Source organism: Alligator sinensis, unplaced genomic scaffold, assembly GCF_000455745.1.
Source record: "Alligator sinensis unplaced genomic scaffold, ASM45574v1 scaffold745_1, whole genome shotgun sequence".
Taxonomy (NCBI): domain Eukaryota; kingdom Metazoa; phylum Chordata; order Crocodylia; family Alligatoridae; genus Alligator; species Alligator sinensis.
In genome coordinates, this window is record NW_005842119.1 from 2,014,332 (window position 1) to 2,022,278 (window position 7,947).

The 7,947-nt window shown below is 44.1% G+C and overlaps 1 protein-coding gene across 1 annotated transcript in view; it reads left to right on the forward strand.

Annotated features, from left to right (window-relative positions):
* Window positions 1-1,217: 1,217 nt before the first annotated feature.
* Window positions 1,218-7,947, forward strand: part of SLC34A2 (solute carrier family 34 member 2) — a 33,916-nt gene continuing 27,186 nt past the window's right edge. The window contains exon 1 of the mRNA XM_025205571.1: window positions 1,218-1,278. The gene's annotated coding sequence lies outside the window, so the exon portion shown is untranslated. The remainder of the gene's footprint in view (window positions 1,279-7,947) is intronic.

Genomic DNA, 7,947 nt, shown 5'->3' on the forward strand with positions numbered 1-7,947 from the left:
TGGTATTTGCTATGGAAGTCCATATTGAATTATCTCTCTATTTTAGACTTATTCAGTATAAAATAGGTGAATTCTGAGACAAGTTTTTCCAATATAATTTCAATGTATGTACAGAATAAACAAGTTGAATAAGCTGCATTTGTTTAGTGAAATGTTAAATTTCTCTTTCTCCACATGATAAACAGTGAGCCATGTGAAAAGGTTATTTTAATGGTTAGGAAGAAAAGATTACAAAGGATTTTCCAAACATATGCAACAAATATTATCTTCTATAAATTAGGTGTATTTTCAATTGTTCCTTTCCTTTTTTGCATCCTTGTGACAAGATATTTAGCAGATTCATTGGAATCTGACAGAGCCATGCTGGGAGTGCTTCTTTTATGGCCTCAAACTTGGGATCACTGGGCTGTCAGCCATGTGCCTTAGCACCTGTGCCACCCAAGCCTGGGGATAGTGACAAGCTTCCCTTTTGGGCCTGCCTGCTCAGGGAGAAACTATCCCTCCTGGAATTCTGGAAAGCAAAGCATGGTACTGCATCTTCCATGGCACAGTCTCAGGTACAATCTGGTCCACAACTCCAGTGCATTTTGACAGATGTGGCATAACAATTTCTTGACCAGGTATTCTAGGTACCTGAAGTTTTTTTTTTTTATTTTGTTTGGTTCTGTTTATTAAAATCTTCCCATTAAAATGGCTGTCTCTTAGAATTTATAAAAGATCTTACTGAAATAAAACAGAGGGTGCTCATATACTGTATCTGGATCTCTAAAAAGTGGGGCATTTCTATATTGAATGGCTATTTCACTCTAGGGTTTATCTGGGTGGCAGGTGCTACTCAGGGAAAGAAAGAGGAGGCAGGACACAGATCTCCAAACTTCAGTTGGAATGAATGGTTGGTACATATTGGATAGTGCACCTGAGCTCTGGTCCAAGAGTTGAAGTACTAAGAGATTATACTCTGAGATAGGCTGGGACATGATGTCCAACCCCTGAAGTAAAACCAGAAACAAGGGGTATAGTTAACTCAGTAACTAAGATGTTTATCAAGAACATGTTTCAACCCTATGTAAGCAGGTTGCTTCCTTTTCCTTTCTTAAAGTAGGTTCTTCTCCTTTAAATGAAGATGAATGATTACACATGAGAATTACTCAGTAGTATTTGTTTATGTCCACAGTCAAACTCTAGAGCTGAGTGAACTCTCTAATTTTGTGATCATGAGACGAGCAGGTGTTACACACACACAAGAATGCCAAGGTTTGAATTGTACTGGTCAAACTGGTAAATCCTCTTTAAGAAATTAATCTGTAGGTGTGCATCTGGCTTTTTTGATGAGATAATGAATTTATTTTTCATTTTCTGAATTGTCTTAGGGAAGCTTAAATCATATTTTCAATAGTATCCATGGTTTGAGTCTGTCAAATCAAGTTGATTTTGAAAAGCTGGGAAAAGGAACTGCCAATTTTTAATTGTAATTTATGGTGTTAATGTTTTGATTTTTATAGATTGTAACTTTGTCTGACTTTACACGTGACTAGTACGATGGCTGGATTTTAAAAATATGCTCTATTTTTGAGAGAGATGGTATAGATCAGTAATACCCTCATTTAAGTGTAGGAAATCTCTCAAATTGGTAGAAATTCTACCATTTTATATGTAAAAAAGCTCTTTTTAGTGTAAGTGCCTAGCCTGCTCTATATATAGTAGGTGGAAGTTGGAAGGCTGTACGACTAGTATGGAGAGGGGGAAGACAGACTGGAAACATGTGATAGGTCTGGTGGGGATGATCCTTTGGTGTAAAAGCACTCAGTTGACTAGCTGTTAATTATACTTATTCATTTAACTGGCTGCAACTTAATGATCAGAGACAATGGAAAGTTAAAAGAACTGGAGGGGAAACAATGGATTTTAAAAAAATAAAAATTCTTTTTTTTGTAAATCAACAAAGGATCCTAAACAGTCTTTTTATAATATAAAATATAATAATTAACTCTTCTGAAACACTTGGAAATCCTTTGATTAGGCTACCTATAGGAGTGTAAACTATTATTATTTATTTAAGACCTCTCACATTTCTCTTCACTTCTTCTCTTACTCCTCCTCCCCTTCACTTGTGTGTTGGAAAGATCCTATTTACATTCATTAATATGTGGGCAAATTCCAGAGAGGAAGGCAACTGGAAGACCTGGGATAGAAACAAGAAGGGATAAAAGAATAAATACCTCCAGCTTATTCAGGGTACTAGAAAGAATTGTCCTATGCAATGGAAAAAATAGATGCATCATTGACAATATGGAGTAAAATAGATTAAAATTTGGTATTGTGTCTTTACTATGTAGAGTCTTATTTGATGTTGGTGTTAATGTATATTATACCCAAACACATCCTAAAGTATACATGAATGTAGAATGTCACACATAATTTTAGTCTAATATAATTATATACTGGGCTTTCCATTCTTAATAGAATACACTATTTAATTGTTTTCATTTAAATACAGAGTACCTCTTGATGACAATGGTACGTCTATCCTGAGAACTACTTTTTCTGAGATGGGATGGGAGGTGGCAGTAGGAGCTGTCCCTGTTGTAGAGCACGGTCCATATTGCAATCAGCAGAAATTCTAATATAATAAAAGCCTTAGTCTGTCTGTCTCTCTGTCCGTAATGCTTTATTTGCACTCTGATTGGTTGTCTCAGCAGCCAATCACAATCCTGACTGAAACAACCAATCAGAGTGCTCCAAGAGTGTTCCGGACAGGAAGTGGTGGCAGTGGTGTGGCAGAGCACTGCCATGACAGCAGGGATGGAGGGAATGGAGTGGGGGGGAGGGGTGAGGCCAGTGCTGCTGGCCTTGCTCCCCCTAGCCCTGCTTCCTGGAGATGGTGGCAGAACAGGGTGCTGGCTGAGGGGGACGGCAGGGCAAGCTTCCCTCCCACCCCTGCTTCTGGGAGGTGGCAGCAGTGTGGGGTGGTGGGTAATGGGTGGTAGCAATGCGTAGGGGGTGCACAAGGGTACATGTGCACCCCCTGAGGGCGCTAGTGCACCCTCTAACAGCCAGCACTCCCCGCTTAGGTGACGGGCAAGGGGGTGGGCGGGAGTGCCCTGCGAGCACTGGCTGGGGAGTGGGAGCACTGGATGAAGCACCGCAGCCACTTCTGAGAGTGCCCCAGCCACTTTTGGTAGTGCCATGGCTGCTTCCCGTTCGGCACAATTGGCCGCGGAGGGACTCCCCCCAGTCAGCGAGATTGGCCATGGGGGAACCCCATGGTCGCTGGTGAGGCACATGCCCCCACTGACTAAGGTGGCACCAGTTGCCCATGGTGGTGGCACTCCGTCCCCACCTGCCCTCCCCACTCATCATTCCTGACAGGCGATTGACTAGTCTTGTATATAAAGCCTGGGGTAGATCCAGAGGAGATGTGGTTGTTGCAGTTGCACCCTTTTTAGACCATGCCATTGAGCAGCAGCCAGGGATGTTTAAGTCCGCAAAGCAGGTAAGAATTTCCCCTTCACCCTGCTGAGTGGCACGTCCCTTCTGTATCTATTCCCTCTCTCACCTGCCCACTACTGCCCCTGTCCCCCGCTGACCTGAGGGTAGGGGAAACTCCAGAGATGCTCCTGCTCCTCCCTAGCTAAGGTGCATGGGGAGTCAGGGACCATGGCAACAGCAGCAGTGGGAAAATTCCTCCTACATGCCCAATCCCCTTGCATGTGCCTTACCAACCTGCGAGCAGGCTCAGAGAGGGGGAACCCATCTGCCACCACCATCCCTGCTGCTGTCCTTGTCTGAGCTTCCTACACAGCCCAGCTGGGATGGGGCAGGAGTAGCTGTGGAGCTTCTCCTGCCTTTGAGTCAGCCAGGGACAGTAGCAGTGCAGGGAAGAAAAGGACAATGAGAGAAGGGAAGTGCTACTGAGCATGGAGAGGCAGGGTAGGGAGTCAGGATTCTTACCTTATTTGGGAACTTAAGAGCTGCCTATAGATGTGCTCGTTCACATTCTAATTAGAAAGCTCCAGTGTCACTTTACCTTCATGTGTATTAAGCCCCCCCACATTTCAAAATGTCCACAGGGGAGCTTTAACTAAATTCCGTCAAATGAGCTTTAGTTAAAACACCCCTGTGGCCATTTTTAAACACAGGGGGGCTTCATACACATGACGATGAGCTGGTTTAATTAGAGCAGCTGTCTGGTAGCCACTGTAATTAAAATGCCCCCCCACCACCACCGAGCACATGTACAGGCAGCCAAAATGTCCCTGGCTGCTGTTCCCATGGTGGTCTGCCCACCCCAGTGGAAGGGGTATAGTCTGAAAGTAGGTGGTGCAGCTACCCCTGCAGTTCCAGTTGCTGCTCCTTCCCCCCCACCCCCTGCCCGCTTTACAAAATGCTGGATCTGCCTATGCTTATAGCCAACATTTTAGTGTGTTTGTAGATACCTGAAAGAATACATCAAGATACAATAATTTAACTATATTTATCCAATTTCCAAACGCAGATCAGCAGCCAGATTTTGCCAGGATATGTTTCAATGGACATTGTAGGTTTCAGAGTTCCTGAATGCATCAGATGAAGTAGGTTGTACCCAATGAAAGCTCATGACTTTCTGAATGAGTTAGTCTGTAAGGTGCCACCTGTTCTGCTTTCTGCCTTCCTTCATATAGTGAATGTATTTTTTCTGATTAGGCCATTAACAGTTAAGTGATATATTGTAAGAGAGGTGATTTTTCTCTCTTTTTTGAGCTAAATATGTTGATGAGGAATGCCATGTCTGTTAGGATCATGTCTTTTAATACTACCACTGTGACCTTATATATTAAGATTGACAAGTAAATGCCATGTGTTTTTTAATGATCTTTTTAGTACATACAAGATATGCATTAAATACTTCTTAGGGTTAAGAGTAATTTAGGTTCATAGTTATGGCAGGAGATAGTTTTAGGGTTGTTTTACTGAATTTTAACTTAATATGACATGTTTTTCTCCCTAATTAGTTATACTCAGAAATGAATATTGCTCCACGGAGACTTATGGGGCTTGTCCCAAGAAGTGTGCACGTGCATTTGCAGCACCTCAAACCCCTTTTGAGGCATCAGAGACCGCACATGGCACATGTGCACCTGTTCACTGTGCTACTGATTTCCAGTGCAGCAGTTTTGTTTGACACTGGTAGATCCTGGTGTAAAAAAAGAAACCTGCTGCTAAAAAAAGCAGCGTGGTGAATGCAGCAGCAGCGTACCCTGCCAGAAACAGAGCCTGGCTGGCCAGAGTCACACTCTGGCTGCTGACCAGGTGCTGAGTGGCTGGCCCCTTGCTGCTGCTGCTGCCCCAAGAGGCCCCCAAGACCTCAGGTGAGGCTGTTGGAGCCAGCACAGGTGGCCCCAGCCTCCCCTACCCCACCTACATCAATTTTCCATGTGGTGGAGTGCACACACAGGGACGTTCCCAGGGACAAATAGCAGCGGCACACCCCTGCATGTATGCATTCATTGGAACATGCCCCATGGATTTGCATTTGTGACCCTCTCAGTGTTAGACATTTACATTTCAATTCTGTTTGGGGGCATCATGGTGGAGAGATTGAGCTTGTTGTGGTATGTTTGTATGTTGGACAAATTTCTTATATATGCAGTAGCTTCCTGTAACATATAACAGTTATGGTGTTTTGAAAGAGATCACAGTTCTCAATTTAAATCTGCATTGAATTTTTGTTAAATAGGTGAGATAGTAGAGGTTGATTTTCCTGCCAAATACAGTACCAAGGTATTTCAGATAGTATCTGTCTCAGCAGGGCTCTTGTAGAAAGCCATGCCTATAAAGCGAGTTTGGTTGGTTTATTAAATATTCCCTAGCTAAGGACTTTTTTTTCCTACTCCTTTGATATTAGGTCATTTGCTCCTCAAAGGTGTCTGCCTCAAAGTGAGCAGCAGGTGATAAAAAATTAAGAATAGTAACATCTCCTTCCAGGTATCTTCCCGTTCTTTATAACCCATCCCTATTTCTTATCAATCATAGCTAGGACCTTGGACTGTAGCATAGCTGCCTTGGGGAGAATTTCCAGCCTGTTCTCTTCTGCTGGAAGATAGTGTGAGGTTGCTCATATGAGTAATAGCGACCTTGATCCCTGGCTACTGAGAGGAAACGTGAGTTGCAGCCCTTCCTGTCTTTGGGTATTACTCATGGGCCCTCAAACAGGTTTCATAATACATTTACTAGAATAGCAGGTGGCCCTCTTGAAACCACTGCCTTTCTGCCAGTGACAAACTAACCCTTCCTAAAGGTATTTTTCCTAGAAAAGTATATTGATGCAATAGAGTTCCCTTCCTGTATGGCCACTAGGCCTATTATAGCACTGTTCTGTGTATAGCAATCAGAACAAAGCATCTTGAATAAAAATCAACTATTTAGGGAGTCTTCACATACCTGTTTGAAGGATGACAGTGTGTTTGAAACATGTCTAACAACTGTCTCAATGCCCAAACTGCGTTTTGTGAATAGCAAGCAAGAGAACAGCAAGCCATATATACTTCCAAGTGAAACCCATTTATTTTCATTGTAGGACATCTATTACAACAGTTGCCTTTTTTTCTGTATCATTTTCTATATCATAAAAATGCTTTCCTACCATGACAAGTGACGCTGTAAAAATGTCCTGGTGGATTTCCAATGTATTTTTCTCATTTATTCCCAATTCTGATATTCTCATCTTAATAAGATTTTTGTTAAAGGCCATCTCTGAAAGTTTCATCTGTAAGAACCTACCAAATTCATGGTGGAAGTGGGCTGCATAGTAATCCTTTAATCTTGCATGTTCCCCCATGTGCCGCCCTGCTGATGGGTGGAGAGACCCCATCACTTGCTCCTGATCAGCAGAGAGGAGAAAACTGCAGTATTAAATATGGTGCCATTTTTGCCTCCCGGCCAGTCAGCAACAAGCAGCAGGGCCACTGTGGCCCCTCAGCCAATCAGCAATGTGGGGAGGGGGGAGTATGGGGGAACCTGCAAGATTGAAGGAGTTGCTGCATGGCCCACTTCCACCATGAATTCAGTAGGTTCCTCTTCATCTGGGAAGCAAGAGCCAAGCTGAGGATTTTTTTTTTCAATTTGTTTATCATCTTCCTTAGTAAGAATCTTTGGACTTTTGGTTTTGCCCTTGTAGCCATGTGCAGGCATTATGTTTCTACTGGGAGAACAAACTTTCATTCAGTTTCTCCCTGGGGGAAACATGCCCCCACTGGGAGAAAATTTTTGAGGAAGAAACTCTCCTGAAAAAATGAAAGCCGGTATGCTTCCCGCCCAGAATGGCCTGATCCCGGGGGGAGTAGAGCAGTGGGGCAAAGTTCCCCCCGCCTATTCCTCATGCCAGGGGCTCCAGTCTGGAGAGCAGGTCAGAGGTTTGCCCATTGCTCCCCCACTCAGCTCCTGTTGCTGGGAAGAGTTGGGGAGCAGCTGATCCTTGCCCCTCTGCCCCCTCCTCAGATTGGGTCCTAGGGTTTGCCTTGCTGCTCCATTCCCTTCTTGGACCCTTCTGGGAGGGGACTGGAGCAACCCCTGAAGCGCCTTTTCTACACCCCAGAATGGGTGGAGGGCTTTGCCTCTCCAGTCCAGGAGAAGACTGGAGCAGCCCCGGTTCCCCATGCCTTGCTGTGACTGGGATCACCCCAGCTGGGGAAGGCATGGAGAGAAGGGAAGAGAGGGCGGTTGCAGGCTTGCTCCCTCTCCCAGAATGATTTCTAGCAGTAGAAGTTTCTGAGAAATTTTCACCATGAGAAATTAACTCCTTTTTGAGGCCATATTCTTCCAAGTAATACTCAGTGCTACTGGTGTCAACCCAGAGCCTCCCTGGCCAGGCTGCCCCAGGGTTAGCACATAAGAGCTTAGTAAATGGTTCTGTTGATGTGGTACAAAAAGAATAAGATCTGCTTGCATCTTTGCTGTGCTGCCGGGGCT